Here is a 12,459-nt window from a genome sequence, read left to right on the forward strand (position 1 = left end):
ATCTGCCATTCCTAGGGATACAGTGGTACCTCAAGTTACAAACGCCTCAGGTTACAAATATTAACTCCGCTAACATGGAAGAGTTACCTCGAGTTGAGAACTTTGCCCCATCATGAGAACAGAAATTGTGTGCCGGCGGCGCAGCGGCAGCAAGAGGCCCCATTAGCGAAAGCATGCTTCTAGTTAAGAACAATTTCAGGTTAAGAACAGACCTCCGGAAAATATTAAGTTCATAACTAGAGGTACCACTGTATTAGAAATTCACTTTTATTTTATTTTTTTTGGAAGATTGCTGGTCTGTACTGCTGAGTAGAACTTGCATACAGGTGTGTAAGAAACTCCAAATGTTACAGCTTGAAGAATGTGTGATTTTACAGTGGCAAATTGTATGGGATGTTGTATGGGATGTTGGGGGCGGGGTAGTATCTCTGTTGGGGGACAAGTCATGCTCCTTTTGTGGTAGTTTGGCAACCTTTGGTCCCCACCCTGCAGTCAGCTCTCACCTGTGGCACCTAGAAGCTGCCAGCAAGTGAAAACAGTCACACCCTGGGAAATGGCTTCAACTGGCTGGCTAAACCAGGTGAGGGTAGCCAATGGGTCTCAAACCCTCAGTGAATTGGGACTTCATTTGCCCTGAAAAAACAGGCTCTAGCAGATTGAGTGTGCAAAACCAACAGTGGGTCCAATGGTCAAAAATGTGGTTTCTGCACATCCTGCTCAGGGAACTGGTCGAGGGGTTGTAGAACAGAAAGTGCGGTCTACTAGGGAGTTTGGAGAAATAACTGCTGGCAAGTTCTGCCTAGGAGGTTAAGGGCAAAGGGGAGGTATATAGGGCCATTATCTCAGTGTTGGGTCAAAAGGACAGAGGCACATGTTAGGACAGGCGGCCCGTGGATCTTAGAAAGAAACTGTATGGCTGAAACCCTGATATTACATGGAGCATTTAGATATGTTACCAAAGTATGAACTCAATACCATAAGAGGCTTATCCGTTCTTTCTGATAGAGAAGAAACAAACCAGGATTATGAAGGCACTTGACACCCTCAGGGTAGGTTATAGGCAGTGCAGGAGCACCACAGAGAACAGGTGGGGGCATGTCTGGTGTGCGTCCCAGGGGTGTGGTGCGCCGCCCACATGGTGCCCAGTGCGGGGGCTGAGCAGTGCACATCAAGGTGGTGTGCGGTGCATGTCAGGGGTGGCGGCCATGATGGCACCCCACCTGGGATGGTACCCAGAGCAAACCACTCCCCTGCTCCCACCTTCCTCCCCCAGTGCTTGTAGGTAACAGAAAATCAGGGATGATGGCAGCTGGTATCTGATATCTGAAGGGTCAAAAGTTAGATACCCTTGTACTAGAGGTTGAACACTGTGTCCTTGCAGGAACTGAATCCACATCTGCCTTGTTTCTTATAGCACGATTGTCTCAACATCAAGGGAAGGAAACCTTTTCTGGATGGCAGGCCAGATGCTTCTCTACCACCAATGGCAGATCACATTTGGCGAGTGGGCAGGGCCTTTTGCAAACATCCCTGTCCTGCACTTTGAACCTCAAATTTTCAGAGGTACAAGGAGCAGTTATTGGAATGGGAAGCAGGTTCCATTCAACTGAAACAGCTTCTCTCTTCTAGAGCAAGTTGTGCTCCTTCTGACAATCAGCTGATAGGTGATAAGAGTGCACCTCTAGATTCATCAATCTCTTACTCATTACTCTTCTCTTTGATGCACTTGCAAATATGCAAAATGTTTCCTGACATTCCACCCTCATCATATTCTGTTTTCTCTCAAAATGCCTCAGATTCCTTCACCAAGGAGGAATCTCTCGATCTGCTTAGTATTTCCCTTTTCCTTCACCTTCCTTCTATTACACCTGAAGTAGGCTGGATACAAACTTTCAAAAAAACAGCAACAACAATTTGAGTTGTATTTGTAGAAATTTGCCAAAATCACTGAAATTTGCCAAAATCACTGAAAAGTGGAGAGAGGCTTTAAACTGCTGCATTTATTCATTCATTTATTTATACCAAAACACATTGTCTTTCCACACATTGCTAGTTAGCATATTTGCTAAAGAAATATTCAGGGAAATGTTCTTCTCAGAGTATGAGGAACAACCTAGAAGGCCTCAGAGCTCCCACTTAAAGCTTCGCATAAGTGTTTTATCATGCCTTGGAAGCACGTGCAATTTTCTCAGGTCCAAAGTGCAAATTTCTCTTGAGACCTACATTTCAGGAGACAATTTGCCCCACGCTTAGAAGGTTGCCAAATCATCCAGGAAGAGTGAAAGAACTCTGCCCATTACTAATGGAGCATCCACTAATGCTTTGGTTGGTAATTGCGCTATGATGTGTGTTCTCTGCTCCACCCTGCCTGAACCAGATGCCATGCTGACTTTCTTCAGAAAGGTGCTCAATGCTGATTGAGGGGAAAGCATTTTCAAGCCAGAGGACATCTTGGAAACTGGGACTATGAAATTGTGGAGTGCATCTCAGACCTGTTTTCTCCCTGTTTTGAAAAATTTGTATAAGTAGAAGGTAGGAAATTAAATATTTTATTGGGATGTCTTCTCTGCTGTGGTGCCATATCTCTCTCTCCTCCTCCTCCTCCTCCTCCTCCCCCCCTTCTTCTTCTTCTTCTTCTTCTTCTTCTTCTTCTTCCACTGCTCCTTCAGTATAGGCTAACCAATGTGCTGCCCTCCAGATGTTATGGACCTCAATTCACATCAGCTCCAGCCAGCATCACCAATTGTCAGGGATTATGGGAGTTGTAGTCAAGCAGCAACTTGAGGGTATAATGTTGACTACTCCTGGCATAAATCCTAAGAGGCCTTTAGCTTGAAATCATCTTAACTGTAATGAACCCCAGCTAGTTCCAAAGTTATATGTTCAATGTTATTACTTGCTGTTTTGTTGTTTGTTACTCTAGTCTCTCCTCTTCCATTCCTTTTCTTCTGCTACCCACTTTTAATAGTTACACTGTGTGTTCCTTGGGACAGGAAATGATCTCTTTTTCTTATGCTACTCTATAAAGCTCCATAGGCAAGAGAGGTGGATAAGCTGTGGCACTTCAGTTGGAGAACGCCCATCATTGCTAACTGCTGACCAACAACATCTGTAGGGCCACCAGTTCCCCACCCATGATGTACTGTGATGCCCATCACAATGCTAGCATTATCCAGAGGCATTGGGAAGGGGTATATAGCAATGGTCACCTGCATAGGCAGACAGACACCGGGGTTTTAAATTATAGACAGTTTAGAAAGGGAAATAAAGAGCTGTTGTGACATTGCACAGGCAAACAGCCATCAGGAGTGGCAAGTAGCATTTTTCAGGAAGAAAGGTAAAGGTATCCCTGACCATTAGGTCCAGTCGTGGACGACTCTGGGGTTGCGCGCTCATCTCGCTCTATAGGCTAGGGAGCCAGTGTTTGTCCGCAAACAGCTTCCAGGTCATGTGGCCATCGTGATTAAGCCACTTCTGGTGAACCAGAGCAGTGCACGTAAATGCCGTTTACCTTCCCGCTGGAGCTCTATCTATTTATCTACTTGCACTTGACGTGCTTTTGATCTGCTAGGTGGGCAGGAGCTGGGACCGAACAATGGGAGCTCACCCCCGTTGCGGGGATTCAAACCGCCCACCTTCCAATCGGCAAGCCCTAAAAGAGAAATGAAAAATCTGCACACTCCACCTCTAAAGTAAGCACTGAACTGATGACCCCCAAAGACACCCAGTGGAGCTCAGCAATTCTAAGGAACAAACATGAATACTGAGATTGCAAGTGGTGAACAGAATGTTCAATGTTCCACAGTTTGACTATGCACATGTGTTCTCTTGCTGCGAACAGGCACACACAGCCAAAGTGCAGTATAGGGCCTTTTGAAAGCCCTCTTTCAAGCAGCGCAGCACTGCTGGTTATAGGGAAATGCTTTTCTAGCTTGTCCTTCATAGGATGTGTTCGGGCAAGGCAACATTGAACAACTCCTGCTCTCTGCAGCATGGTTGGAGGGGAAAGGAAATGCAGTGAGCATATACGGTTTAAAACACACACAATCAAACATTTCATTAATAATGCATTTTTCAGATGGTCTCAGTGCATGAGGTCGCTTATACCAGCCTGGACATTTTAGCCACATCATTGCTTATTAAGCACCATGCCAGGAAATTAATAATTCTCTCTCTTCTTTTACCTTAGAACCAGTACTTGTCTCAGAAGAGGGGAAAACAATTGAAGCAGATATTGAACATGGTAACCAATATCAGCCATGTGCTTATGTTCCCAATGGATGTGGAACTGGGTTATTACGGAATATATACCACTGCAATTCCAGCCAAGAACCCCTCTGATAATACGACAGAGGGGATCTTCTACGACAATTTAGGAAGGATTGTTTTTTCTGTCTTCATCTTTTTAATCTGCATTGTTGGACTTCTGGGCAATGGAACTGTCTTTTGGTTTCTTAGCTTCCGCATTGCAAAGAATCCTTTCAGCACCTACATCCTGAACGTGGCTGCTGCTGACTTTGGGGTCCTGGTATGCCTTATCACATTTATTGCTGTAGGGTTTTTTAATGAAGGCACCTTCATTCTTTCAGTTATTTTCCCAATAGCTCTAGAGCTTTTCCTGTTGATGTACAGTGTCAGTCAGCTTCTAATGATGGCCGTCAGCATTGACGGGTGTGTGTCATTCTATTACCCAACTTGGCATCATTGTCACCGCCCCCTACAGTGGTCCACTGGTGTGTGTGGTGTAATATGGATCTTCTCCTTCCTGATTTGTGGAATTGTCCTTACTCTCCATACTGAATTTTATCCCCAAATGTACTACCAGTTTATTGTGAGTGTCTTGGTTTGTACCCCAGTCATGATTATCTCTGCTCTCAGCCTCTTCAACAAAGTCTACCTGAAATCACAGCAGCAAGAGCCACGGAAACTTTTGACAGCCATCTTATTTATCCTCCTTTTCTCTCTCTTCTTTGATTTGCCACTGAATGCCTTATACATCACGTATTTCCCTGTTCCACATGCCCATCACATGGAGTTGCGTTTATTTTCTGCCTCCATCTACAGCAGTGTTAAGCCACTGATTTATTTCCAGGTTGGGAAACAGAAGGTAGATCTATGTAGAGAGAGCGTAAAGGTCATTCTCCAAAATGTTTTTAAGGAAGAAGAGGTCTGTAGAGAGGAACTGGAACTTCCAGTTCAATAACAGTTGTGATACTTCCATAAGCATGGAAAGCTCCTGGCAGGCTAACAGATAATGAGTGACGTCTTCTCCCTGAGTTTGACCACAAATACAAAGTAGGTGTGCATATGGGACTTTGTTATAATTGCCATCTAAGACTACAGTGGGCATCACTTAGAAACAATAATAAAGGCATTTCTTAAGAAAGTTAGTGAGAGTTCTCAGTTCTGTTTGATGCAATGAGCATATAGATATTGACCAAAATCCAGATCCACCTCACAAATAAAGTCAAGTAAAAGTTTAGTAAAAAGAACTGACAAAAAATTGTAAGTATTCAAAAGTATGATACAGAATAGTGAATGGCATGAAAAGGATTGCAGTATAATAGATGAGCATTTACAACTGAGCTACTAGGAAGAGTGAAGAAAAAAACATAAGACCATTTGCATCTATTGCTTCAATTAAAACAAAAAAATCATAGATGAAACCTGACATAGAAGAAAGCAACTGTCTTTCTAATACCTTCTCTGCAGTTCGTACATGTATCTTCTGATCAAAAGCATGAAGACTGTTTTACTACATTGTAAAGTCATCTATGCAATATGTTAAACGACAGAGGAAAAGTTACATAAAATTTTAAAGAGAATGCATGATATGTATAATGTTTCTTTTCTCCTAATATTGAGATAGATTTAATGGATTTGAGGAATAATGAGAGCAGCTGATTGCAAATTTAAAATATTGACCATATAAAGGTGCAGAAGAAAAATAACCAAGAAAATGGTAGTTCCCTGCCAAAGCAACCAATCATGGGGGGGGACCCAAAATCTTCCTTCCTCCCATTGCTTCCATGGACTGTTCAAAAAGCTCCTTATCTACCAAATTTCTTGTTAGGTCTGCTGTTCCCGCTGGGAGAGTTGTGTGTGTGATTGATGTTATATGACGGGTATTAAGAAAATTTTAAAATAAAGGAAAAGAACTGAATGAAAAGTCTAGCCCCTATGAAGTCCTGGGAGAATACTAGCTGTTGCAAGACTATGGATGGATGTGTATACAGTACAATACAGTTGTTCATATTATTTGTATTGTCCACACCCAAGTGGCAGACTACGCTTGCTTCAATTTAATTCTGATTTTTCCAATGCATGCTACCCGGCTGTGGATGCACTGAAGTCCATAGTGTGGGTATGTGTTGTTGTTGTTTTGAATAATGTTTATTAAATACTTCTTAGTTTACAAAAATGTGTGCATTGTCTCTTTTTTCAACTGGTGTTTTCTACAGATCAGTTACATTTGTTTTGAGACATTAGTGTTGCATGCAGTATTAGGTTGGGAAGAAAAGAGGGGTGGGGTGGCAATGCTTCTATTTTTTTTTTTTCTTTTTTTAAAAGATATTTATTAAAGTTTCCAATTTTTTACAAAACAAAAAGAAAAAAGCAGACATAAAAAGAAAAAAGTTAAAAACACATAAATTTCACAACTTATTTTCTCATAACATATTTCCCTGACCTCCTCATACCTCCCCTTCTTGTATATCCAGTTCAAATTATTTGTGCAGCAAATCCATATCTCAAAGCATTACAGCTTTAAAACAAGAAAACACCTTATTTTCTCTTCAACATCTTCGGCTATTATAACCTTAAATTCTTACTTATAAAAAGAAAACCATTTTATCATATTCCTTTGTACCATTACAGCTAGAAACCACTTAATTTCAATCCAACATCATTCTAACATTCCTTAATTTTACAGTATTTTTGTAAATAGTCCTTAAATTTTTTCCAATCTTCTTCTGCCAACTCTTCTCCCTGGTCACGGATTCTGCCACTCATTTCTGCCAGCCCCATACAGTCAATCAGCTCCACCTGCCATTCTTCCAAAGTGGGTAGGTCTTGCATCTTCCAATACTTTGCAATAAGTATTCTTGCTGCTGTTGTAGCGTACATAAAGAAAGTTCTATCCTTTTTTAACACCAACTGGTCAACCGCAATGCTTCTATTTTTCTACTTAGTGTATGTGTGTGTGGAGTTTTGTGCCAGCATCACTTGTGTGGGTTCTCGTTCTATTCAATTCTTATATTTCCTTGGTGGTGAGCAGGGGTGGACCGCCCCAGGTGTCACTACTGAGGGGAGTGACAAAATGGCGGACATTACTCACTGTGGGGCCTGCAGCACACCTGAGCCACGTGTCTTCACCTGGGAGTGACATGGGCACAGGCTCCATGCTCCCCCAAATGGTCCACCTGCCACCTCCACCTCAGCTATAAGGTGACTGAGCCCTTGGAGACTCCTCGGAGGCCAAGCAGAGTATCCTGCCACTGGGCACAGGGCACGTGTACCGCCCCAGGCACCCGATCGGCTTGCTCCACCACTGGTGGTGAGAGAGGTTGGGGTGACCTAGGGTGTGGTCGATTGCCTTTGAATGGCTGTACTGAGATCCCCCCCCCCAGTGTGTTTGGTCATGATTTCCACCACCTTCTGCTTCCATAGGTGAGGCACTCTTCTGGTTGGGCACAACACACTTAAAAAACAAACAAACAAACCAAAACAAAACATGCTACTTCTTCAAATCTGGTATATTGAAAAAAATGTGTATTACAAAATAAAAAGTAAAAGAAGAGCTAATTATCAACCCATCTAGACACTCAGAGAGCTTACTACATCCCATGGAAAATCCCCATGTTAAAGCCTTCCGCAACACACACAGACATTCCTCTTTTCAGTGTGAATCAAACAATTATATTTAACTCTCTGTTAAACTGGACACTTGGACTGTCTTCTTTTTCTCATTTAAATTTGGATTATTGAAGCATCTGTGGTGAAAAACAGCACAACACTTCTTAAAGCTACAGAACCACCGTCCCCTGTCTCCCTCCTCCTCCTCTGCAAGCCTGGCAGCAATGAGTGTATGTGGCAACGAAGATGTGTGGCAATAGACAGGTGGATGGTGGGCATGGAGTGGAGGAGTAGTTTGTTGAAGAGTGCAGGAGGCAGAAAGTGGCATGCTCCGTGGAAGCCAGATCTGCTGCCTCTCATGGCTGACCAAAGCCTACCTCCCTGTGAGGCTACTGCCGTACCTCACCTCACCTCATGGGTGGGGTGGACCTGTTCAAGAGGATTGAGTCATCACCCCTGCATCCTCCTAGCTATGGAGCAACCCTGTAGACTGTAAGGCAAAAGCTGGTTGTTCTAATATATTTGAGTAATGAGCATACAATGATCTCTTTCAGCTTTTGCCTTCTGGAAGAAGTTATAGGGTTATAAAGGCCCGGACTAGCCGCCTGAGAAACAGTTTCTACGCTAATGCAATTCTGGTTCTAAACGCAGCATAAGGGGTCTCTGTAGTATAGAGTTTCTGTAGTATTTTAAAATGGGGTTTTAGAGTTTTTAGGGGGTTTTGAATGTTTTATGTAGTTTTTATGTAGTTTTATGTAGTTTTGTGGTAGTTTTATGTAGTTTTTCAATTTCATTGTTCTGCAAGGGACAATGACAATAAAGATATCGTAATCATAATACAACTATCAGATTCACTGGAGCTACGATGTCTATGCAAGAAACATGTTGATTTTATAGAAACATTACATCTTGGAAACAAAATATTTCCTATGCAGGAGGAGAGAGAGCGTCACAAATCAGGAGAATTACCCTTTTAAAATACCGTGACAGAGTATGCCCTTCTTTCTTCCAATCCAAACATTTGCAACTGGATCACGGCTGCAATCTTTTTTCTGAATGAAAAAGACTTTATCCAGCTTTGAGCTCCCCAACCTGGAGAGAGAATGTTTCAGACATATTTCAGACATCAAGGGTGGGGCACAGACACCACCTCAGGACAACATTTACCATTCTATTGAGTGGCACCCCATTACCCATGAGTAAGTTTGTTGGTATTCTAGAATGGTGCTTCAGTATCCCCTTAAGTGCAGAAGAACTTTCCTCTCATACGTTATCAGGAGAAATTTTGCCCTTATTTAATGCAATAGCCTCCATGCTACTGTCTCGCAATAATATACGTCTTGAAATCTGAGCTCTGAAGCACAGGATTTTGTTTTCGCCTTTCAATGCACATTCATTAGGGCTGTGCACTGGATTTGGCTGAAGCCGAAATCCTGAACTGTACCAGGTTAAATTGGGAGGAACCAGGTTGGGCTGCCCAGAACAACCTGGGGCTGTCAAGGAGTGGGAGAGAAGAGGCAAAGTATCTCAATAAAGTCTACTGTATTTGATTAGCAGCCTTAAAATAAAAGGAGAGGCTCTCTTTTATTCAGGAACTGGTTAAGAAATAGAGCTGAGAGGAAATAGAGCCGAGGTGTGTGTGTGTGTGTGTGTGTGTGTGTGTGTGTGTGTGTGTGATGCTTCAAATAATCTTTTATAGATATTTGTAACTGTTTTGAGAAAGAGAAGCCTATCTAATCACAAAATGATGGGTCCAGTTGACTTCCTTTTTTCTCACCCAATGCATAGCTGCTCATCTGAATATTATATCTTAGAATATGGAGTCTTACACAAGAATAGTTTCCTCCTCTTAAGTTCACAGAAAATTATCTTGATGACCAAAAAATAACATTTTCTTCTTGTGATAAGAAGCTGGCAACTAAAGCTTCGATGAAAGGTGGACAGGCTCTTCTACATCTTGCAGTGAGCTATAAAAACAAGACAATTTCTCACCCCTCTTGGACTTGAGGTGCACAAGGATTTGTCTGCATGTCCTCCCAGTACCTGTATTTCCAGCACGCAATATTGTTCAGCACTTTCGTGTTGTCATCATCCTGTCTGAAGACTGCTGATCGGTTCCTCCACTCAGGTATGTGAAAAGAGGTGAAATGCCATCACTCACCAGCAGCTTGCATTCATCGGATTGAGAAAGCCCCAGGTTATTTCTCAGTAATGTGGATCAGTGAATTTTATTATTTCAGTTACAGACCAGTTCCAGCCCACATACAATATCAAGGAAGTCATAAAACACGAAAGGGATACATTTGAGTTTGCAATTAGTTTTAACAGGGACAATACAGATATAGCAACAGTTTAAATATACCGTATTTTTTGCACCATAACACTCACTTTTTTCCTCCTAAAAAGTAAGGGGAAATGTCTGTGCGTGTTATGGAGGGAATGCCTACGGGTGGCATGCCTACGGATTTTCCTCCTCTAAAAACTACGTGCGTGTTATGGTCGAGTGCGTGTTATAGAGCGAAAAATACGGTATATAAATTAAAACTTAGTCCAGTAATATGGATATTGCAAGTTTAGCTGGGAAAGGATGGCTGCAACTTTTGGGTTCTGAGGAGAAAAATTCAGGACTAAACTGATGAATGATCTAAATGAGGGAAAGCCAGCTTCATATGTGCATGTATGAAATACAGTGGTACCTCGGATTACAAACGCTTCAAGTTACAGACACTTCTAGGTTACAGACTCCGCTAACCCAGAAATAGTACCTCAGGTTAAGAACTTTGCTTCAGGATGAGAACAGAAATCATGCTCCAGTGGCGCAGCGGCAGCAGGAGGCCCCATTAGCTAAAGTGGTGCCTCAGGTTAAGAACAGTTTCAGGTTAAGAACGGAACTCCGGAACGAATTAAGTTCTTAACCAGAGGTACCACTGTATAGCTTTGGCTGTAACAAGGAAATTATTATTTCTAGTTGGCTGGGACATTTTAAGATGCAAATCAAATGTCAAATATATCACCATAGTCACAAAGCTGACATTTTATATAAACCACCCTGTTGAATTCTTTGAATAGGTATATGATGATAGAAAGACTGTTTCATGGATGGCCAACAGCAGATGGAAGAAGTCAATCATTCATCATCTATTCCATAATCACAACTTGGGCTTTATGTGTTTACAATGTATTTTATGTATAATACAATATATGCAATGATGGGGCTTTATTGCCCCAATCTAATTTCAAAAATCCAGGGTCATTTTCTCCTATATTCTACTGAGTGTGGACCCATTAAAATTAATGAATCACTATTAGGCATGTCCATTAATTTCAGTGTGTCTACTCTGAGTAGGACTAGAATTAGATACCACCCTTTGAGTGGTTTCCCCACTCCTTTCCTAGGGAAAACCCACTCTTTAGTGCTAAATTGAAGCAAATGTCAATCTGGAGAAACTCAAATTACAATTTGCTCCAATTGAGCACTTAGATGCTATTTTCCCTGGGGAAAAGCAGAGGGGCAAGCAAAAGTCCTTAGTTAAGGTCATTTAAATCTACTAACAGATTGAGAAGACAGTCTTTATGAGAAATCTCTCATATTTTCCTGTATCTATATTAATTCTATGGATGCTTCAACAGCCTAGGTTGGAAGGAGCAAATATTTTGCAACTCACTTTAAATATATTGGCTTGTGTTAAAGGTAATGCTAAATCAGTAGTTCAATCATCACAAGATTTTCCCTTTTTTATTAAATATTTCTTGGTTTACAAAAGTATGTGCAATATCTCTTTTTTCAAGTTACGTTTTCTACAAATCAGTTTCATTTGTTGAGACATTAGTGTTACATTAGGAAGAAAAAGGGGGAAAGAGGTGGAAGGGGCCACGGTGAGTGGGGATGGAGTCTGGTGGCGATGTTTCTATTTTACTTAATCACAATATTTTTCTTTTTGTGTCACATAGCTTTTCTACCCTCCCCTCCCCTCATATGCCCATAAATCGGTTATAGGGTTTCCCTAACCCCCAGAAGAAGTATCCTTGGTTGACTGATGGTTTAGTTGAATACTGCCCAATGATTCCGTCCACAATCCACTTTTACATTTAATTTCAATTATATATACTCATAACTGAATCCACCCATCTCATTTGTCTGACCAGGTGCGTCTATTATATAGGAGGAGAAATTAAGGCTTCCCCAAAGAAAACACCGGATCATAATGAGTAGTTTCAACATTGATCCCATATTCTTCTCTTGTATCATTGGTGTGGCGTTTGCTCTCCTAGGTGGGTCACAAGGGAAGCGTTAAATGAATGTGAAGTGATTGGCCAGTGGGAACCCAAGGGGAGGAGTTAGAGTTAGAGTTGGAGTTGTTGTGAGTTGTTAGTTAGAGGAAGAGGGAGGATAAGACTGTGGGTTGGTCGAGTTTTGATGTGAGAGAGTGAGAGAAACTGATAGGAGGAGTCAGATAGACAGCTGGGATAATCAGTTAGCAGTTATTAGGAAGGTATAGGCTGGTATAGAAACTAAGGATAAGAAACTGACAAGAAAAATTAACTGAAACTATAAACTTGTTCATGCTTATAAAATAAACTGGATTATTTGTTTTAATGTTAACA

The 12,459-nt window shown here is 41.7% G+C and overlaps 1 protein-coding gene across 1 annotated transcript in view; it reads left to right on the plus strand.

The window, feature by feature from the left end:
* LOC308592942 (proto-oncogene Mas-like) overlaps positions 1-12,459 on the plus strand; it is a 106,149-nt gene that overhangs the window by 75,207 nt on the left and 18,483 nt on the right. The window lies entirely within an intron of this gene.

This window comes from Podarcis bocagei (genome assembly GCF_964188305.1).
Source record: "Podarcis bocagei genome assembly, chromosome: 8".
Taxonomy (NCBI): domain Eukaryota; kingdom Metazoa; phylum Chordata; class Lepidosauria; order Squamata; family Lacertidae; genus Podarcis; species Podarcis bocagei.